Raw genomic sequence first — 24,321 nt, 5'->3', positions numbered from 1 at the left:
AAATTCAACCCGAAATCTTATAATTAGTCAAATGCATTGGATTGTTACATATTTTGAAACTAGAAAGAGTAACATAGTTGTTTACTGCTTCGAATCAATGTTTTCTCTCTGTTTTAGCCTGTTTTCTCGGTTTAAGCCTATTTTGGAATATAACGGGTTTAACTGTTGTCTAAACACTCCAAATTCATCCCGAACTCTTACAATTAGTCAAATGCATTGGTGTGACACTTATTATGACCCTAGAAACAGTAACAAAGCTGTTTACTGCTTTAAATCAATGTTTTCTTGGTTTTAGCCTGTTTCGGAAAAAACGGGTTTAAGTATTGTCTAAACACTCCAAATTCATTCCGAACTCTTACAATAAGTCAAATGCATTGGATTGGCACACATTCTGATCCTAGAAACAGTAACAAAGCTGTTTACTGCTTAGAATCAATGTTTTCTCGGTTTTAGCCTGTTCCAGGACAAAATGGGTAAAAGTGGTGTCTAAACACTCCAAATTCAACCCGAACTCTTACAATAAGTCAAATGCATTAGATTGGCACAAATTCTGACCATAGAATCAGTAACAAAGCTTTTTACTGCTTAGAATCAATGTTTTCTCGGTTTTAGACTGTTCCGGGACAAAATGGGTAAAAGTGGTGTCTAAACACTCGAAATTCAACCCGAAATCTTATAATTAGTTAAATGCATTGGATTGTTACATATTTTGACCCTAGAAAGAGTAACATAGCTGTTTACTGCTTCGAATCAATGTTTTCTCTCTGTTTTAGCCTATTTTCTCGGTTTAAGCCTGTTTTGGGATCAAACGGGTTTAAGTGTTGTCTAAACAATCCAAATTCATCCAGAACTCTTACTATTAGTCGAATGCATTGGACTGTCACACATTCTGACCCTAGAAATAGTAACAAAGATATTTACTGCTTCGAATCAATGTTTTCTCGGTTTTAGCCTATTTCGGGACAAAATCGTGATAATTGGTGTCTAAACACTCCAAATTCAACTCAAACTCTTATAATTAGTCAAATGCAATTGATTGTTACATATTTTGACCCAAGAAAGAGTAACATAGCTGTTTACTGCTTCGAATCAATGTTTTCTCTCGGTTTTAGCTTGTTCTCTCGGTTTATGCCTATTTTGGAATATAACGGGTTTAACTAATGTCTAAACACTCCAAATTCATCCCAAACTCTTACAATTAGTCAAATGCATTGGTTTGTCACACATTATGACCCTAGAAACAGTAACAAAGCTGTTTACTGCTTTGAATCAATGTTTTCTTGGTTTTAACCTGTTTCGGGATAAAACGGGTTTAAATATTGTCTAAACACTCCAAATTCATTCCGAACTCTTACAATAAGTCAAATGCATTATATTGGCACACATTCTGACCCTAGAAACAGTAATAAAGCTGTTTACTGCTTAGAATCAATGTTTTCTCGGTTTTAGCCTGTTCTAGGACAAAATGGGTAAAAGTGGTGTCTAAACACTCCAAATTCAACCTGAAATCTTATAATTAGACAAATGCATTGGTTTGTCACACATTCTGACCCTAGAAACAGTAACAAAGCTGTTTACTGCTTTGAATCAATGTTTTCTTGGTTTTAGCCTGTTTTGGGATAAAACGGGTTTAAATATTGTCTAAACACTCCAAATTCATTCTGAACTCTTACAATAAGTCAAATGCATTAGATTGGCAAAAATTCTGACCCTAGAAACAGTAACAAAGCTGTTTACTGCTTAGAATCAATGTTTTCTCGGTTTTAGCCTGTTCCGGGACAAAATGGGTAAAAGTGGTGTCTAAACACTTCAAATTCAAATCTTATAATTAGTCAAATGCATTGGATTGTTACATATTTTGACCCTAGAAAGAGTAACATAGCTGTTTACTGCTTCGAATCAATGTTTTCTCTCTGTTTTAGCCTGTTTTCTCGGTCTTAGCCTGTTTTGGGATAAAACCGGTTTAAGTGTTGTCTAAAGACTCCAAATTCATCCAGAACTCTTACTATTAGTCAAATACATTGGACTGTCACACACTTTTGACCCTAGAAATAGTAACAAAGCTATTTACTGCTTCGAATCAATGTTTTCTTGGTTTTAGCCTGTTTCGCGAGAAAATGGGTATAATTGGTGTCTAAACACTCCAAATTCAACCCAAACTCTTATCATTAGTCAAATGCATTGGATTGTTACATATTTTAACCCAAGAAACAGTAACATAGCTGTTTACTGCTTCGAATCAATGTTTTCTCTCGTTTTTAGCTTGTTTTCTCGGTTTAAGCCTATTTTGGAATATAACGGGTTTAACTGTTGTCTAAACACTCCAAATTCATCCCGAACTCTTACAATTAGTCAAATGCATTGGTTTGTCACACATTATGACCCTAGAAACAGTAACAAAGCTGTTTACTGCTTTGAATCAATGTTTTCTTGGTTTTAGCCTGTTTCGGATAAAACGGGTTTAAGTATTGTCTAAACACTCCAAATTCATTCCGAACTCTTACAATAAGTCAAATGCATTGGATTGGCACACATTCTGACCCTAGAAACAGTAACAAAGCTGTTTACTGCTTAGAATCAATGTTTTCTCGGTTTTAGCCTCTTCCGGGACAAAATGGGTAAAAGTGATGTCTAAACACTCCAAATTCAACCCGAACTCTTACAATAAGTTAAATGCATTAGATTGGCCCAAATTCTGACCCTAGAAACAGTAACAAAGCTGTTTACTGCTTAGAATCAATGTTTTCTCGGTTTTAAACTGTTCCGGGACAAAATGGGTAAAAGTGGTGTCTAAACACTCGAAATTCAACCCGAAATCTTATAATTAGTCAAATGCATTGGATTGTTACATATTTTGAAACTAGAAAGAGTAACATAGTTGTTTACTGCTTCGAATCAATGTTTTCTCTCTGCTTTAGCCTGTTTTCTCGGTTTAAGCCTATTTTGGAATATAACGGGTTTAACTGTTGTCTAAACACTCCAAATTCATCCCGAACTCTTACAATTAGTCAAATGCATTGGTGTTTCACTTATTATGACCCTAGAAACAGTAACAAAGCTGTTTACTGCTTTGAATCAATGTTTTCTTGGTTTTAGCCTGTTTCGGAAAAAACGGGTTTAAGTATTGTCTAAACACTCCAAATTCATTCCGAACTCTTACAATAAGTCAAATGCATTGGATTGGCACACATTCTGATCCTAGAAACAGTAACAAAGCTGTTTACTGCTTAGAATCAATGTTTTCTCGGTTTTAGCCTGTTCCAGGACAAAATGGGTAAAAGTGTTGTCTAAACACTCCAAATTAAACCCGAACTCTTACAATAAGTCAAATGCATTAGATTGGCACAAATTCTGACCCTAGAATCAGTAACAAAGCTGTTTACTGCTTAGAATCAATGTTTTCTCGGTTTTAGACTGTTCCGGGGCAAAATGGGTAAAAGTGGTGTCTAAACACTCGAAATTCAACCCGAAATCTTATAATTAGTCAAATGCATTGGATTGTTACATATTTTGACCCTAGAAAGAGTAACATAGCTGCTTACTGCTTCGAATCAATGTTTTCTCTCTGTTTTAGCCTATTTTCTCGGTTTAATCCTGTTTTGGGATCAAACGGGTTTAAGTGTTGTCTAAACACTCCAAATTCATCCAGAACTCTTACTATTAGTCGAATGCATTGGACTGTCACACATTCTGACCCTAGAAATAGTAACAAAGATATTTACTGCTTCGAATCAATGTTTTCTCGGTTTTAGCCTATTTCGGGACAAAATGGTGATAATTGGTGTCTAAACACTCCAAATTCAACTCAAAATCTTATAATTAGTCAAATGCATTGGATTGTTACATATTTTGACCCAAGAAAGAGTAACATAGCTGTTTTTACTGCTTCGAATCAATGTTTTCTCTCGGTTTTAGCTTGTTTTCTCGGTTTATGCCTATTTTGGAATATAACGGGTTTAACTAATGTCTAAACACTCCAAATTCATCCCGAACTCTTACAATTAGTCAAATGCATTGGTGTGACACTTATTATGACCCTAGAAACAGTAACAAAGCTGTTTACTGCTTTGAATCAATGTTTTCTTGGTTTTAGCCTGTTTCGGAAAAAACGGGTTTAAGTATTGTCTAAACACTCCAAATTCATTCCGAACTCTTACAATAAGTCAAATGCATTGGATTGGCACACATTCTGATCCTAGAAACAGTAACAAAGCTGTTTACTGCTTAGAATCAATGTTTTCTCGGTTTTAGCCTGTTCCAGGACAAAATGGGTAAAAGTGTTGTCTAAACACTCCAAATTCAACCCGAACTCTTACAATAAGTCAAATGCATTAGATTGGCACAAATTCTGACCCTAGAATCAGTAACAAAGCTGTTTACTGCTTAGAATCAATGTTTTCTCGGTTTTAGACTGTTCCGGGACAAAATGGGTAAAAGTGGTGTCTAAACACTCGAAATTCAACCCGAAATCTTATAATTAGTTAAATGCATTGGATTGTTACATATTTTGACCCTAGAAAGAGTAACATAGCTGTTTACTGCTTTGAATCAATGTTTTCTCTCTGTTTTAGCCTATTTTCTCGGTTTAAGCCTGTTTTGGGATCAAACGGGTTTAAGTGTTGTCTAAACAATCCAAATTCATCCAGAACTCTTACTATTAGTCGAATGCATTGGACTGTCACACATTCTGACCCTAGAAATAGTAACAAAGATATTTACTGCTTCGAATCAATGTTTTCTCGGTTTTAGCCTATTTCGGGACAAAATCGTGATAATTGGTGTCTAAACACTCCAAATTCAACTCAAACTCTTATAATTAGTCAAATGCATTGGATTGTTACATATTTTGACCCAAGAAAGAGTAACATAGCTGTTTACTGCTTCGAATCAATGTTTTCTCTCGGTTTTAGCTTGTTCTCTCGGTTTATGCCTATTTTGGAATATAACGGGTTTAACTAATGTCTAAACATTCCAAATTCATCCCAAACTCTTACAATTAGTCAAATGCATTGGTTTGTCACACATTATGACCCTAGAAACAGTAACAAAGCTGTTTACTGCTTTGAATCAATGTTTTCTTGGTTTTAACCTGTTTCGAGATAAAACGGGTTTAAATATTGTCTAAACACTCCAAATTCATTCCGAACTCTTACAATAAGTCAAATGCATTATATTGGCACACATTCTGATCCTAGAAACAGTAATAAAGCTGTTTACTGGTTAGAATCAATGTTTTCTCGGTTTTAGCCTGTTCTAGGACAAAATGGGTAAAAGTGGTGTCTAAACACTCCAAATTCAACCTGAAATCTTATATTTAGACAAATGCATTGGTTTGTCACACATTCTGACCCTAGAAACAGTAACAAAGCTGTTTACTGCTTTGAATCAATGTTTTCTTGGTTTTAGCGTGTTTTGGGATAAAACGGGTTTAAATATTGTCTAAACACTCCAAATTCATTCTGAACTCTTACAATAAGTCAAATGCATTAGATTGGCAAAAATTCTGACCCTAGAAACATTAACAAAGCTGTTTACTGCTTAGAATCAATGTTTTCTCGGTTTTAGCCTGTTCCGGGACAAAATGGGTAAAAGTGGTGTCTAAACACTTCAAATTCAACCCGAAATCTTATAATTAGTCAAATGCATTGGATTGTTACATATTTTGACCCTAGAAAGAGTAACATAGCTGTTTACTGCTTCGAATCAATGTTTTCTCTCTGTTTTAGCCTGTTTTCTCAGTCTTAGCCTGTTTTGGGATAAAACCGGTTTAAGTGCTGTCTAAACACTCCAAATTCATCTAGAACTCTTACTATTAGTCAAATACATTGGACTGTCACACATTTTTGACCCTAGAAATAGTAACAAAGCTATTTACTGCTTCGAATCAATGTTTTCTTGGTTTTAGCCTGTTTCGCGACAAAATGGGTATAATTGGTGTCTAAACACTCCAAATTCAACCCAAACTCTTATCATTAGTCAAATGCATTGGATTGTTACATATTTTAACCCAAGAAACAGTAACATAGCTGTTTACTGCTTCGAATCAATGTTTTCTCTCGGTTTTAGCTTGTTTTCTCGGTTTAAGCCTATTTTGGAATATAACGGGTTTAACTGTTGTCTAAACACTCCAAATTCATCCCGAACTCTTACAATTAGTCAAATGCATTGGTTTGTCACACATTATGACCCTAGAAACAGTAACAAAGCTGTTTACTGCTTTGAATCAATGTTTTCTTGGTTTTAGCCTGTTTCGGATAAAACGGGTTTAAGTATTGTCTAAACACTCCAAATTCATTCCGAACTCTTACAATAAGTCAAATGCATTGGATTGGCACACATTCTGACCCTAGAAACAGTAACAAAGCTGTTTACTGCTTAGAATCAATGTTTTCTCGGTTTTAGCCTGTTCCGGGACAAAATGGGTAAAAGTGTTGTCTAAACACTCCAAATTCAACCCGAACTCTTACAATAAGTTAAATGCATTAGATTGGCACAAATTCTGACCCTAGAAACAGTAACAAAGCTGTTTACTGCTTCGAATCAATGTTTTCTCGGTTTTAGACTGTTCCGGGACAAAATGGGTAAAAGTGGTGTCTAAACACCCGAAATTCAACCCGAAATCTTATAATTAGTCAAATGCATTGGATTGTTACATATTTTGAAACTAGAAAGAGTAACATAGTTGTTTACTGCTTCGAATCAATGTTTTCTCTCTGTTTTAGCCTGTTTTCTCGGTTTAAGCCTATTTTGGAATATAACGGGTTTAACTGTTGTCTAAACACTCCAAATTCATCCCGAACTCTTACAATTAGTCAAATGCATTGGTGTGACACTTATTATGACCCTAGAAACAGTAACAAAGCTGTTTACTGCTTTAAATCAATGTTTTCTTGGTTTTAGCCTGTTTCGGAAAAAACGGGTTTAAGTATTGTCTAAACACTCCAAATTCATTCCGAACTCTTACAATAAGTCAAATGCATTGGATTGGCACACATTCTGATCCTAGAAACAGTAACAAAGCTGTTTACTGCTTAGAATCAATGTTTTCTCGGTTTTAGCCTGTTCCAGGACAAAATGGGTAAAAGTGGTGTCTAAACACTCCAAATTCAACCCGAACTCTTACAATAAGTCAAATGCATTAGATTGGCACAAATTCTGACCATAGAATCAGTAACAAAGCTTTTTACTGCTTAGAATCAATGTTTTCTCGGTTTTAGACTGTTCCGGGACAAAATGGGTAAAAGTGGTGTCTAAACACTCGAAATTCAACCCGAAATCTTATAATTAGTTAAATGCATTGGATTGTTACATATTTTGACCCTAGAAAGAGTAACATAGCTGTTTACTGCTTCGAATCAATGTTTTCTCTCTGTTTTAGCCTATTTTCTCGGTTTAAGCCTGTTTTGGGATCAAACGGGTTTAAGTGTTGTCTAAACAATCCAAATTCATCCAGAACTCTTACTATTAGTCGAATGCATTGGACTGTCACACATTCTGACCCTAGAAATAGTAACAAAGATATTTACTGCTTCGAATCAATGTTTTCTCGGTTTTAGCTATTTCGGGACAAAATCGTGATAATTGGTGTCTAAACACTCCAAATTCAACTCAAACTCTTATAATTAGTCAAATGCATTGGATTGTTACATATTGTGACCCAAGAAAGAGTAACATAGCTGTTTACTGCTTCGAATCAATGTTTTCTCTCGGTTTTAGCTTGTTCTCTCGGTTTATGCCTATTTTGGAATATAACGGGTTTAACTAATGTCTAAACACTCCAAATTCATCCCAAACTCTTACAATTAGTCAAATGCATTGGTTTGTCACACATTATGACCCTAGAAACAGTAACAAAGCTGTTTACTGCTTTGAATCAATGTTTTCTTGGTTTTAACCTGTTTCGGGATAAAACGGGTTTAAATATTGTCTAAACACTCCAAATTCATTCCGAACTCTTACAATAAGTCAAATGCATTATATTGGCACACATTCTGACCCTAGAAACAGTAATAAAGCTGTTTACTGCTTAGAATCAATGTTTTCTCGGTTTTAGCCTGTTCTAGGACAAAATGGGTAAAAGTGGTGTCTAAACACTCCAAATTCAACCTGAAATCTTATAATTAGACAAATGCATTGGTTTGTCACACATTCTGACCCTAGAAACAGTAACAAAGCTGTTTACTGCTTTGAATCAATGTTTTCTTGGTTTTAGCCTGTTTTGGGATAAAACGGGTTTAAATATTGTCTAAACACTCCAAATTCATTCTGAACTCTTACAATAAGTCAAATGCATTAGATTGGCAAAAATTCTGACCCTAGAAACAGTAACAAAGCTGTTTACTGCTTAGAATCAATGTTTTCTCGGTTTTAGCCTGTTCCGGGACAAAATGGGTAAAAGTGGTGTCTAAACACTTCAAATTCAAATCTTATAATTAGTCAAATGCATTGGATTGTTACATATTTTGACCCTAGAAAGAGTAACATAGCTGTTTACTGCTTCGAATCAATGTTTTCTCTCTGTTTTAGCCTGTTTTCTCGGTCTTAGCCTGTTTTGGGATAAAACCGGTTTAAGTGTTGTCTAAACACTCCAAATTCATCCAGAACTCTTACTATTAGTCAAATACATTGGACTGTCACACACTTTTGACCCTAGAAATAGTAACAAAGCTATTTACTGCTTCGAATCAATGTTTTCTTGGTTTTAGCCTGTTTCGCGAGAAAATGGGTATAATTGGTGTCTAAACACTCCAAATTCAACCCAAACTCTTATCATTAGTCAAATGCATTGGATTGTTACATATTTTAACCCAAGAAACAGTAACATAGCTGTTTACTGCTTCGAATCAATGTTTTCTCTCGTTTTTAGCTTGTTTTCTCGGTTTAAGCCTATTTTGGAATATAACGGGTTTAACTGTTGTCTAAACACTCCAAATGTAAGTTTGAGAGTAGAGTAATCAAGAGATTATGGAAGAGAGTGAAATCGTGTAAAGAGTGAGGAGAGTGAACGATTGAGAGAGAGAGTGTTGGAGAAAGAGAATAAACTCTTTTCTTACATGAATTAGAACATACTTACAAACCATATATAGAGCTATACAAAGAGGATATTCTTTCCTAGGGTTCTATGTGCACATTAATGAGAGATAGCGACATCTCCTTATTCCTACATGTGACTAAACCTTTGACTTCCCACTTGCAAGTTGCCTAACGGCTATAATAGAAGGATCTCGATGAAGGGAGATCGTTGGGAGCTCTCCTTAGTGGATTGGGCTTATGAGATACGAGATGGCTTGGTCAGCCCATAGGTTGTCGATCGTACGGACGTCCGTACGGTTGTACGGACGGTGGTGGCCAAGGTGGTGTGCCAAACTCATACTCCCCCTCAAGCTTGACTTAGATGATCAGGCAAGCTTGACAGTCGAGGCACCCACCTCATTAAAAAAACCTTAGTATAGAAAACCTCATGGGAAAAACTATACATAAGGGAAAAAGAGTGTAGGTGCCTTGTGAAAGACTCATGGCCGAGTGAGGTCTATAAGGCCGAGCTTCGAGTGAATATATTCGCACACTTGGGGACTTGCAGCTTTGGTGAGGATGTCAGCGAGTTGTTCCTTGCTCTCGGTGTGACATGGTAGGACAACTCCAAGCTTGATTTGCTCTCGCACCTTATGACAGTCCACCTCAATATGTTTGGTCCTCTCATGAAACACTGAATTGGTTGCTATGTGAATGGCAGCTTCATTGTCACAATGCATGGTGATAGGACTTGTGATTTCCACTCCTAAATCCTTGAGGAGTGCTTTGAGCCACATTAGTTCAGTTGTGAGTTTGCGCATGGCCCTATACTCGGATTCGGCACTTGAAAGCGATACGACCTTTTGTTTCTTGCTCTTCCATGTGATCAGGTTGCCTCCAAGGAATGTGCAATAGCCAGTTGTGGAGCGACGGTCTCCACGGTCTCCAGCATAGTCAGCGTCGCAATATCCTACCAACTCGGTGTTCTTGTTGCGGCCCATCCAAATGCCTTGTCCCGGTGAGCCCTTGATGTATTTAAGGATTCGGTCGACCATGTTCCAATGATGGACAGTTGGATTGTTCATGTGCTGGCTCACCTGGTTCACAGCAAAGCAAATATCAGGCCGTGTTATAGTTAAATAGATTAACTTACCTACTAGGCGCCGGTAGCGACCAACGTCCTTGTATGGTGCCTGCTCAAGCTCCCCCTGTCCTCCGGCCTTGTAGTTCTCTTCAAGAGGTGATGCCACTGCCTTTGAACCTAATTTTCCTGTCTCATTTAACAAGTCAAGAGCATATTTTCTTTGTGATAGAAATAAACCTTCCTTTGATCTACATATTTCTATCCCAAGAAAATATTTCAACTCTCCAAGGTCCTTAATATCAAAGACTGATTTCAAGAAGGTTTTAGTGTTTTGAATACCTACCGAGTCACTCCCAGTGATGATGATATCATCAACATACACTAGGATGACTACTATACCTTTGGTGCTTGGTGAGGTAAATAGTGTGTGATCAGCCTCGGATTTGCGAAAGCCTTTGTCAAGGAGGATTGTGCTCAGCTTGTGGTACCACGCCCTTGGCGACTGCTTTAGTCCATAGATGGCTTTGTTGAGCTTGAGAACCTTCCCCGGACCAATGGTGTCTTCTAGGCCCGGTGGTGGCCGCATATACACTTCATCTTCGAGCTCGCCTTGTAGGAAGGCGTTCTTCACATCCATTTGCCATAGCTCCCAATCAAGATTTGTGGCAAGAGAGAGAACCACTCGAACAGTGTGAAGTTTGGCCACCGGAGCAAACGTATCAAGATAGTCCTCCCCATACGTTTGCGTGAATCCCCGGGCTACAAGGCGTGCCTTATACCGTTCTATCTCCCCATTGCTCTTATATTTGATTGTGAAGATATACCGAGATGTGACAGCCTTCTTGCCCTTGGGTAAGTCAGCCTCGTCCCATGTGTGATTTTGCACCATGGCCGTATTCTCGGCGTCCACCGCATCTCTCCATACCTTGTGCTGCTTAGCCTCATCATAGGTCTTGGGGATCCAATGCTCATCAATATGGCCAAGAAACACTTGATGCTCTATCGGAAAATGAGCTAAGGTGCACACGGCCTGAATCGGATGAGCAACGGCCATGTTGTTGTAGTACACACGGGTGTTCTTCCAATGACTAGGAGGATACTTGATACGTTGGCTGCGCCTAAGAGGAACTACAGCCCCAGCTTCGGAGTTGGCCCGTCCCGGAGTTATGATTTCCTCAAGCTGTTCGGCCGACTCCTCGGTTGTTTCGGCCGTGATGTCCGCGGGTGACTCCTCAGGCTGCTCAGTATGGTCATCGGCATGTATATCAGGATCAGGCTCAGTGAATGGCTCAGATTGTTCTGGTGATGTTGGTCTGGCTGACTCGGTAGAGATCCTATCATTTTCAAGACCTAGCCGCTCAAGAATTACTCGGAGGTTGCGCGTCCGATCAGATGGAGAGTCGGAGAGATTACGGAGCTCATCCCAATTCTTCTCGTCATAAAAGCCGTGTGTCTCCATGAACTTGACATCACGAGATACTAGAATTCTCCTTGTTGTAGGTTCATAGCACTTATACCCCTTTTGTGTAGTAGAATAGCCAAGAAACATAGCCTTTGTACTCTTTGCATCAAGCTTGTCTCTTAGCTCACCTGGTCGCAAAACATAGCACACACAACCAAACACTCGTAAGTGATCAAATGTAGGTTTGTCATTAGTTAATACCTCAAATGGAGACACATCCTTTAGAATTTTTGTTGGTGTGCGGTTAATAAGATAACAAGCGGCTAGCACAGCATCTCCCCAAAACCTCTTTGGAACCCTTGTGTGAAACATCATAGACCTTGCTACCTCCATCAGATGCCTATTCTTCCTCTCAGCCACTCCATTTTGTTGTGGTGTGTAAGGACAACTAGTTTGGTGAAGAATTCCATGTTTGGCTAGATATTGCTTAAAGGCATGGCTTGTGTACTCTCCACCATTATCTGATCTCAAAATTTTAATCTTGGCATGAAAGTGGTTAGTGACATAATTTTGAAAATTAGTAAAGGCCTCAAGAACTCTATCCTTAGAGGGAAGCAAAGTTATCCAAGTATATTTTGATTTTTCATCAATAAAAGTCACAAAATATTTTTGATTATCTCTAGATAAGCAAGGAGATGTCCAAACATCAGAATGAATTAAATCAAAACATTTTTCATAAATAGTAATAGATTTAGGAAAAACAGCCTTGCAATGTTTACCAAGAATACAAGCCTCACACTCATCATTTTGAAAGGAAACATTAGGAAATATTAAAGATAAAGCTCTTGTGTGAGGGTGTCCTAGCCTAGCATGTAAAATAGAATCACTAGGTTTCATAATAACTGAATTAAAACAAGATACATTAGAAGATAAGTTCAAGTCCTCAAGCACATAGAGGTCATCCTTGGATCCTCCTTGACCAAGAACCTTACTTGTCTCAATATCCTGAAAATGAACATTGTTAGGACCAAATATAGCATAACAATTTAAATCAGTAGTGGCTCTCTTAACTGATAGCAAGTTAGAAGTAAAGTTTGGCATATAAAATGCCTTAGTCTCCTTATCAAATAGTTTCAAGTTCCCAATGCCTTTAACTGGTACTTTCTCACCATTTGCTATTATCACATTACCATTAGCAGGTTTAATATCACTAATTAGCCTAGAATCACTAATCATGTGATGGGATGCACCAGAATCAACTATGAGGGGTTTAATTTTGTTTGAGGCAAGAAACGCCTTACCGGTGGCCTCTTTGATGGCTTTGATGAGCGCATCAAGGTCGGACCGCCTTACCAGCTCGGACGATGCTGCAGCAAGAGCAGTTCCACTGGTCACTTGTTGAGGTTGCTCAGAGATTGATGACCCCCCCATGGCTACTGCTTGATGAGCTCTCGGTGGTCCTCCGCGGTTTGGTCGTCCACCTCGGATGGTACCCGGCGGTGGTGCTAGATGAGGGTGTAGAATCCAGCAGCGGCTCTTGAAGTGACCAAGCTTCTTACAATGCTCACAAAATGGCGGGTTGTTCTTGTCCTCCGGCTTGTAGTAGCCCTTGTTTGCTGATGCCGTCTCAGCTTTGTTAGCGGTCACAAGTTCTCCCTTGCCGCCAAACAATCCCATGGAGCCATGCTCCTTTTGAATTTGGTTACAGACATCATCAAGGCTAGGGAGCTTGTCCGACCGTAGAATATGCTTGATAAGGTCATTGTAGGAGGGGTTCAAGGTCAAGAGAAGGCCGAACACCTTATCTTGTTCACGCCTCTCATTCAGAATGGCCGGATCTATAGTCGCCGGCCGGAGCATCTCTAGTTCAGCCCAAAGGGACCTAAACTTCCCAAAGTGCTTGGTGAACTCCATGTCTTCTTGGTTGAGGTTGTTGATGGCCCTCTTAATCTCAAAAATTCGGTTTACATTTGTAACATTCCCAAAAACATTCTTGAGAGTGTCCCACAAGTCTTTTGCTGTCTCGCAATAAGAGTAAGCTTCAAGTATAGGTGCATCTAGGGAGTTTTGAATGATAGCTAGGACTCCCTGATCTTCTTGAAACCACTTGTTCTTCTCATCGACAAGATCCTTGCCGTCTTTGGTGGTCTCGCCACTAGGAGCTTCGCTCGTCTCAACATGGGACCAAAGTCCTCGGCCGCATAGGGCTGTCTTTGTGGTTCTAGCCCACAGTAAGTAATTCTCTCCCTTGAGAGTAACTGGAACAATGAGAGTTTTGGTAGTTTCCATGGAAAAAGATGAAGAGACCGTTGGTTAAAGCTATTGTCCAACGGTTAAAGAAAGAAGATTCAAGAACAAGAAATTTCAAGAACAAGAAAGAGAATGCGGAAGGGAGTGATGGAGATTTGAGGCAAGAACAGAATCAAATCTGCTCTGATACCATGTAAGTTTGAGAGTAGAGTAATCAAGAGATTATGGAAGAGAGTGAAATCGTGTAAAGAGTGAGGAGAGTGAACGATTGAGAGAGAGAGTGTTGGAGAAAGAGAATAAACTCTTTTCTTACATGAATTAGAACATACTTACAAACCATATATAGAGCTATACAAAGAGGATATTCTTTCCTAGGGTTCTATGTGCACATTAATGAGAGATAGCGACATCTCCTTATTCCTACATGTGACTAAACCTTTGACTTCCCACTTGCAAGTTGCCTAACGGCTATAATAGAAGGATCTCGATGAAGGGAGATCGTTGGGAGCTCTCCTTAGTGGATTGGGCTTATGAGATACGAGATGGCTTGGTCAGCCCATAGGTTGTCGATCGTACGGACGTCCGTACGGTTGTACGGACGGTGGTGGCCAAGGTGGTGTGCCAAACTCATACCAAATTCATCCCGAACTCTTACAATTAGTCAAATGCATTGGTTTGTCACACATTATGACCCTAGAAACAGTAACAAAGCTGTTTACTGCTTTGAATCAATGTTTTCTTGGTTTTAGCCTGTTTCGGATAAAACGGGTTTAAGTATTGTCTAAACACTCCAAATTCATTCCGAACTCTTACAATAAGTCAAATGCATTGGATTGGCACACATTCTGACCCTAGAAACAGTAACAAAGCTGTTTACTGCTTAGAATCAATGTTTTCTCGGTTTTAGCCTCTTCCGGGACAAAATGGGTAAAAGTGATGTCTAAACACTCCAAATTCAACCCGAACTCTTACAATAAGTTAAATGCATTAGATTGGCCCAAATTCTGACCCTAGAAACAGTAACAAAGCTGTTTACTGCTTAGAATCAATGTTTTCTCGGTTTTAAACTGTTCCGGGACAAAATGGGTAAAAGTGGTGTCTAAACACTCGAAATTCAACCCGAAATCTTATAATTAGTCAAATGCATTGGATTGTTACATATTTTGAAACTAGAAAGAGTAACATAGTTGTTTACTGCTTCGAATCAATGTTTTCTCTCTGCTTTAGCCTGTTTTCTCGGTTTAAGCCTATTTTGGAATATAACGGGTTTAACTGTTGTCTAAACACTCCAAATTCATCCCGAACTCTTACAATTAGTCAAATGCATTGGTGTTTCACTTATTATGACCCTAGAAACAGTAACAAAGCTGTTTACTGCTTTGAATCAATGTTTTCTTGGTTTTAGCCTGTTTCGGAAAAAACGGGTTTAAGTATTGTCTAAACACTCCAAATTCATTCCGAACTCTTACAATAAGTCAAATGCATTGGATTGGCACACATTCTGATCCTAGAAACAGTAACAAAGCTGTTTACTGCTTAGAATCAATGTTTTCTCGGTTTTAGCCTGTTCCAGGACAAAATGGGTAAAAGTGGTGTCTAAACACTCCAAATTCAACCCGAACTCTTACAATAAGTCAAATGCATTAGATTGGCACAAATTCTGACCATAGAATCAGTAACAAAGCTTTTTACTGCTTAGAATCAATGTTTTCTCGGTTTTAGCCTGTTCCGGGACAAAATGGGTAGAAGTGGTGTCTAAACACTTCAAATTCAACCCGAAATCTTATAATTAGTCAAATGCATTGGATTGTTACATATTTTGACCCTAGAAAGAGTAACATAGCTGTTTACTGCTTCGAATCAATGTTTTCTCTCTGTTTTAGCCTGTTTTCTCGGTCTTAGCCTGTTTTGGGATAAAACCGGTTTAAGTGTTGTCTAAACACTCCAAATTCATCTAGAACTCTTACTATTAGTCAAATACATTGGACTGTCACACATTTTTGACCCTAGAAATAGTAACAAAGCTATTTACTGCTTCGAATCAATGTTTTCTTGGTTTTAGCCTGTTTCGCGACAAAATGGGTATAATTGGTGTCTAAACACTCCAAATTCAACCCAAACTCTTATCATTAGTCAAATGCATTGGATTGTTACATATTTTAACCCAAGAAACAGTAACATAGCTGTTTACTGCTTCGAATCAATGTTTTCTCTCGGTTTTAGCTTGTTTTCTCGGTTTAAGCCTATTTTGGAATATAACGGGTTTAACTGTTGTCTAAACACTCCAAATTCATCCCGAACTCTTACAATTAGTCAAATGCATTGGTTTGTCACACATTATGACCCTAGAAACAGTAACAAAGCTGTTTACTGCTTTGAATCAATGTTTTCTTGGTTTTAGCCTGTTTCGGATAAAACGGGTTTAAGTATTGTCTAAACACTCCAAATTCATTCCGAACTCTTACAATAAGTCAAATGCATTGGATTGGCACACATTCTGACCCTAGAAACAGTAACAAAGCTGTTTACTGCTTAGAATCAATGTTTTCTCGGTTTTAGCCTGTTCCGGGACAAAATGGGTAAAAGTGTTGTCTAAACACTCCAAATTCAACCCGAACTCTTACAATAAGTTAAATGCATTAGATTGGCACAAATTCTGACCCTAGAAACAGTAACAAAGCTGTTTACTGCTTCGAATCAATGTTTTCTCGGTTTTAGACTGTTCCGGGACAAAATGGGTAAAAGTGGTGTCTAAACACCCGAAATTCAACCCGAAATCTTATAATTAGTCAAATGCATTGGATTGTTACATATTTTGAAACTAGAAAGAGTAACATAGTTGTTTACTGCTTCGAATCAATGTTTTCTCTCTGTTTTAGCCTGTTTTCTCGGTTTAAGCCTATTTTGGAATATAACGGGTTTAACTGTTGTCTAAACACTCCAAATTCATCCCGAACTCTTACAATTAGTCAAATGCATTGGTGTGACACTTATTATGACCCTAGAAACAGTAACAAAGCTGTTTACTGCTTTAAATCAATGTTTTCTTGGTTTTAGCCTGTTTCGGAAAAAACGGGTTTAAGTATTGTCTAAACACTCCAAATTCATTCCGAACTCTTACAATAAGTCAAATGCATTGGATTGGCACACATTCTGATCCTAGAAACAGTAACAAAGCTGTTTACTGCTTAGAATCAATGTTTTCTCGGTTTTAGCCTGTTCCAGGACAAAATGGGTAAAAGTGGTGTCTAAACACTCCAAATTCAACCCGAACTCTTACAATAAGTCAAATGCATTAGATTGGCACAAATTCTGACCATAGAATCAGTAACAAAGCTTTTTACTGCTTAGAATCAATGTTTTCTCGGTTTTAGACTGTTCCGGGACAAAATGGGTAAAAGTGGTGTCTAAACACTCGAAATTCAACCCGAAATCTTATAATTAGTTAAATGCATTGGATTGTTACATATTTTGACCCTAGAAAGAGTAACATAGCTGTTTACTGCTTCGAATCAATGTTTTCTCTCTGTTTTAGCCTATTTTCTCGGTTTAAGCCTGTTTTGGGATCAAACGGGTTTAAGTGTTGTCTAAACAATCCAAATTCATCCAGAACTCTTACTATTAGTCGAATGCATTGGACTGTCACACATTCTGACCCTAGAAATAGTAACAAAGATATTTACTGCTTCGAATCAATGTTTTCTCGGTTTTAGCCTATTTCGGGACAAAATCGTGATAATTGGTGTCTAAACACTCCAAATTCAACTCAAACTCTTATAATTAGTCAAATGCATTGGATTGTTACATATTTTGACCCAAGAAAGAGTAACATAGCTGTTTACTGCTTCGAATCAATGTTTTCTCTCGGTTTTAGCTTGTTCTCTCGGTTTATGCCTATTTTGGAATATAACGGGTTTAACTAATGTCTAAACACTCCAAATTCATCCCAAACTCTTACAATTAGTCAAATGCATTGGTTTGTCACACATTATGACCCTAGAAACAGTAACAAAGCTGTTTACTGCTTTGAATCAATGTTTTCTTGGTTTTAACCTGTTTCGGGATAAAACGGGTTTAAATATTGTCTAAACACTCCAAATTCATTCCGAACTCTTACAATAAGTCAAATGCATTATATTGGCACACATTCTGACCCTAGAAACAGTAATAAAGCTGTTTACTGCTTAGAATCAATGTTTTCTCGGTTTTAGCCTGTTCTAGGACAAAATGGGTAAAAGTGGTGTCTAAACACTCCAAATTCAACCTGAAATCTTATAATTAGACAAATGCATTGGTTTGTCACACATTCTGACCCTAGAAACAGTAACAAAGCTGTTTACTGCTTTGAATCAATGTTTTCTTGGTTTTAGCCTGTTTTGGGATAAAACGGGTTTAAATATTGTCTAAACACTCCAAATTCATTCTGAACTCTTACAATAAGTCAAATGCATTAGATTGGCAAAAATTCTGACCCTAGAAACAGTAACAAAGCTGTTTACTGCTTAGAATCAATGTTTTCTCGGTTTTAGCCTGTTCCGGGACAAAATGGGTAAAAGTGGTGTCTAAACACTTCAAATTCAAATCTTATAATTAGTCAAATGCATTGGATTGTTACATATTTTGACCCTAGAAAGAGTAACATAGCTGTTTACTGCTTCGAATCAATGTTTTCTCTCTGTTTTAGCCTGTTTTCTCGGTCTTAGCCTGTTTTGGGATAAAACCGGTTTAAGTGTTGTCTAAACACTCCAAATTCATCCCGAACTCTTACAATTAGTCAAATGCATTGGTGTGACACTTATTATGACCCTAGAAACAGTAACAAAGCTGTTTACTGCTTTAAATCAATGTTTTCTTGGTTTTAGCCTGTTTCGGAAAAAACGGGTTTAAGTATTGTCTAAACACTCCAAATTCATTCCGAACTCTTACAATAAGTCAAATGCATTGGATTGGCACACATTCTGATCCTAGAAACAGTAACAAAGCTGTTTACTGCTTAGAATCAATGTTTTCTCGGTTTTAGCCTGTTCCAGGACAAAATGGGTAAAAGTGGTGTCTAAACACTCCAAATTCAACCCGAACTCTTACAATAAGTCAAATGCATTAGATTGGCACAAATTCTGACCATAGAATCAGTAACAAAGCTTTTTACTGCTTAGAATCAATGTTTTCTCGGTTTTAGACTGTTCCGGGACAAAATGGGTAAAAGTGGTGTCTAAACACTCGAAATTCAACCCGAAATCTTATAATTAGTTAAATGCATTGGATTGTTACATATTTTGACCCTAGAAAGAGTAACATAGCTGTTTACTGCTTCGAATCAATGTTTTCTCTCTGTTTTAGCCTATTTTCTCGGTTTAAGCCTGTTTTGGGATCAAACGGGTTTAAGTGTTGTCTAAACAATCCAAATTCATCCAGAACTCTTACTATTAGTCGAATGCATTGGACTGTCACACATTCTGACCCTAGAAATAGTAACAAAGATATTTACTGCTTCGAATCAATGTTTTCTCGGTTTTAGCCTATTTCGGGACAAAATCGTGATAATTGGTGTCTAAACACTCCAAATTCAACTCAAACTCTTATAATTAGTCAAATGCATTGGATTGTTACATATTTTGACCCAAGAAAGAGTAACATAGCTGTTTACTGCTTCGAATCAATGTTTTCTCTCGGTTTTAGCTTGTTCTCTCGGTTTATGCCTATTTTGGAATATAACGGGTTTAACTAATGTCTAAACACTCCAAATTCATCCCAAACTCTTACAATTAGTCAAATGCATTGGTTTGTCACACATTATGACCCTAGAAACAGTAACAAAGCTGTTTACTGCTTTGAATCAATGTTTTCTTGGTTTTAACCTGTTTCGGGATAAAACGGGTTTAAATATTGTCTAAACACTCCAAATTCATTCCGAACTCTTACAATAAGTCAAATGCATTATATTGGCACACATTCTGACCCTAGAAACAGTAATAAAGCTGTTTACTGCTTAGAATCAATGTTTTCTCGGTTTTAGCCTGTTCTAGGACAAAATGGGTAAAAGTGGTGTCTAAACACTCCAAATTCAACCTGAAATCTTATAATTAGACAAATGCATTGGTTTGTCACACATTCTGACCCTAGAAACAGTAACAAAGCTGTTTACTGCTTTGAATCAATGTTTTCTTGGTTTTAGCCTGTTTTGGGATAAAACGGGTTTAAATATTGTCTAAACACTCCAAATTCATTCTGAACTCTTACAATAAGTCAAATGCATTAGATTGGCAAAAATTCTGACCCTAGAAACAGTAACAAAGCTGTTTACTGCTTAGAATCAATGTTTTCTCGGTTTTAGCCTGTTCCGGGACAAAATGGGTAAAAGTGGTGTCTAAACACTTCAAATTCAAATCTTATAATTAGTCAAATGCATTGGATTGTTACATATTTTGACCCTAGAAAGAGTAACATAGCTGTTTACTGCTTCGAATCAATGTTTTCTCTCTGTTTTAGCCTGTTTTCTCGGTCTTAGCCTGTTTTGGGATAAAACCGGTTTAAGTGTTGTCTAAACACTCCAAATTCATCCAGAACTCTTACTATTAGTCAAATACATTGGACTGTCACACACTTTTGACCCTAGAAATAGTAACAAAGCTATTTACTGCTTCGAATCAATGTTTTCTTGGTTTTAGCCTGTTTCGCGAGAAAATGGGTATAATTGGTGTCTAAACACTCCAAATTCAACCCAAACTCTTATCATTAGTCAAATGCATTGGATTGTTACATATTTTAACCCAAGAAACAGTAACATAGCTGTTTACTGCTTCGAATCAATGTTTTCTCTCGTTTTTAGCTTGTTTTCTCGGTTTAAGCCTATTTTGGAATATAACGGGTTTAACTGTTGTCTAAACACTCCAAATTCATCCCGAACTCTTACAATTAGTCAAATGCATTGGTTTGTCACACATTATGACCCTAGAAACAGTAACAAAGCTGTTTACTGCTTTGAATCAATGTTTTCTTGGTTTTAGCCTGTTTCGGATAAAACGGGTTTAAGTATTGTCTAAACACTCCAAATTCATTCCGAACTCTTACAATAAGTCAAATGCATTGGATTGGCACACATTCTGACCCTAGAAACAGTAACAAAGCTGTTTACTGCTTAGAATCAATGTTTTCTCGGTTTTAGCCTCTTCCGGGACAAAATGGGTAAAAGTGATGTCTAAACACTCCAAATTCAACCCGAACTCTTACAATAAGTTAAATGCATTAGATTGGCCCAAATTCTGACCCTAGAAACAGTAACAAAGCTGTTTACTGCTTAGAATCAATGTTTTCTCGGTTTTAAACTGTTCCGGGACAAAATGGGTAAAAGTGGTGTCTAAACACTCGAAATTCAACCCGAAATCTTATAATTAGTCAAATGCATTGGATTGTTACATATTTTGAAACTAGAAAGAGTAACATAGTTGTTTACTGCTTCGAATCAATGTTTTCTCTCTGCTTTAGCCTGTTTTCTCGGTTTAAGCCTATTTTGGAATATAACGGGTTTAACTGTTGTCTAAACACTCCAAATTCATCCCGAACTCTTACAATTAGTCAAATGCATTGGTGTTTCACTTATTATGACCCTAGAAACAGTAACAAAGCTGTTTACTGCTTTGAATCAATGTTTTCTTGGTTTTAGCCTGTTTCGGAAAAAACGGGTTTAAGTATTGTCTAAACACTCCAAATTCATTCCGAACTCTTACAATAAGTCAAATGCATTGGATTGGCACACATTCTGATCCTAGAAACAGTAACAAAGCTGTTTACTGCTTAGAATCAATGTTTTCTCGGTTTTAGCCTGTTCCAGGACAAAATGGGTAAAAGTGTTGTCTAAACACTCCAAATTAAACCCGAACTCTTACAATAAGTCAAATGCATTAGATTGGCACAAATTCTGACCCTAGAATCAGTAACAAAGCTGTTTACTGCTTAGAATCAATGTTTTCTCGGTTTTAGACTGTTCCGGGGCAAAATGGGTAAAAGTGGTGTCTAAACACTCGAAATTCAACCCGAAATCTTATAATTAGTCAAATGCATTGGATTGTTACATATTTTGACCCTAGAAAGAGTAACATAGCTGCTTACTGCTTCGAATCAATGTTTTCTCTCTGTTTTAGCCTATTTTCTCGGTTTAATCCTGTTTTGGGATCAAACGGGTTTAAGTGTTGTCTAAACACTCCAAATTCATCCAGAACTCTTACTATTAGTCGAATGCATTGGACTGTCACACATTCTGACCCTAGAAATAGTAACAAAGATATTTACTGCTTCGAATCAATGTTTTCTCGGTTTTAGCCTATTTCGGGACAAAATGGTGATAATTGGTGTCTAAACACTCCAAATTCAACTCAAAATCTTATAATTAGTCAAATGCATTGGATTGTTACATATTTTGACCCAAGAAAGAGTAACATAGCTGTTTTTACTGCTTCGAATCAATGTTTTCTCTCGGTTTTAGCTTGTTTTCTCGGTTTATGCCTATTTTGGAATATAACGGGTTTAACTAATGTCTAAACACTCCAAATTCATCCCGAACTCTTACAATTAGTCAAATGCATTGGTGTGACACTTATTATGACCCTAGAAACAGTAACAAAGCTGTTTACTGCTTTGAATCAATGTTTTCTTGGTTTTAGCCTGTTTCGGAAAAAACGGGTTTAAGTATTGTCTAAACACTCCAAATTCATTCCGAACTCTTACAATAAGTCAAATGCATTGGATTGGCACACATTCTGATCCTAGAAACAGTAACAAAGCTGTTTACTGCTTAGAATCAATGTTTTCTCCGTTTTAGCCTGTTCCAGGACAAAATGGGTAAAAGTGTTGTCTAAACACTCCAAATTCAACCCGAACTCTTACAATAAGTCAAATGCATTAGATTGGCACAAATTCTGACCCTAGAATCAGTAATAAAGCTGTTTACTGCTTAGAATCAATGTTTTCTCGGTTTTAGACTGTTCCGGGACAAAATGGGTAAAAGTGGTGTCTAAACACTCGAAATTCAACCCGAAATCTTATAATTAGTTAAATGCATTGGATTGTTACATATTTTGACCCTAGAAAGAGTAACATAGCTGTTTACTGCTTCGAATCAATGTTTTCTCTCTGTTTTAGCCTATTTTCTCGGTTTAAGCCTGTTTTGGGATCAAACGGGTTTAAGTGTTGTCTAAACAATCCAAATTCATCCAGAACTCTTACTATTAGTCGAATGCATTGGACTGTCACACATTCTGACCCTAGAAATAGTAACAAAGATATTTACTGCTTCGAATCAATGTTTTCTCGGTTTTAGCCTATTTCGGGACAAAATCGTGATAATTGGTGTCTAAACACTCCAAATTCAACTCAAACTCTTATAATTAGTCAAATGCATTGGATTGTTACATATTTTGACCCAAGAAAGAGTAACATAGCTGTTTACTGCTTCGAATCAATGTTTTCTCTCGGTTTTAGCTTGTTCTCTCGGTTTATGCCTATTTTGGAATATAACGGGTTTAACTAATGTCTAAACACTCCAAATTCATCCCAAACTCTTACAATTAGTCAAATGCATTGGTTTGTCACACATTATGACCCTAGAAACAGTAACAAAGCTGTTTACTGCTTTGAATCAATGTTTTCTTGGTTTTAACCTGTTTCGAGATAAAACGGGTTTAAATATTGTCTAAACACTCCAAATTCATTCCGAACTCTTACAATAAGTCAAATGCATTATATTGGCACACATTCTGACCCTAGAAACAGTAATAAAGCTGTTTACTGCTTAGAATCAATGTTTTCTCGGTTTTAGCCTGTTCTAGGACAAAATAGGTAAAAGTGGTGTCTAAACACTCCAAATTCAACCTGAAATCTTATAATTAGACAAATGCATTGGTTTGTCACACATTCTAACCCTAGAAATAGTAACAAAGCTGTTTACTGCTTTGAATCAATGTTTTCTTGGTTTTAGCCTGTTTTGGGATAAAACGGGTTTAAATATTGTCTAAACACTCCAAATTGATTCTGAACTCTTACAATAAGTCAAATGCATTAGATTGGCAAAAATTCTGACCCTAGAAACAGTAACAAAGCTGTTTACTGCTTAGAATCAATGTTTTCTCGGTTTTAGCCTGTTCCGGGACAAAATGGGTAAAAGTGGTGTCTAAACACTTCAAATTCAACCCGAAATCTTATAATTAGTCAAATGCATTGGATTGTTACATATTTTGACCCTAGAAAGAGTAACATAGCTGTTTACTGCTTCGAATCAATGTTTTCTCTCTGTTTTAGCCTGTTTTCTCGGTCTTAGCCTGTTTTGGGATAAAACCGGTTTAAGTGTTGTCTAAACACTCCAAATTCATCCAGAACTCTTACTATTAGTCAAATACATTGGACTGTCACACACTTTTGTCCCTAGAAATAGTAACAAAGCTATTTACTGCTTCGAATCAATGTTTTCTTGGTTTTAGCCTGTTTCGCGAGAAAATGGGTATAATTGGTGTCTAAACACTCCAAATTCAACCCAAACTCTTATCATTAGTCAAATGCATTGGATTGTTACATATTTTAA

The sequence above is a fragment of the Camelina sativa genome, chromosome 4 (assembly GCF_030686135.1).
Source record: "Camelina sativa cultivar CO46 ecotype springtype chromosome 4, ASM3068613v1".
Classification (NCBI taxonomy): Eukaryota; Viridiplantae; Streptophyta; class Magnoliopsida; order Brassicales; family Brassicaceae; genus Camelina; species Camelina sativa.
Note: the sequence above shows the minus strand (reverse complement) of the source record.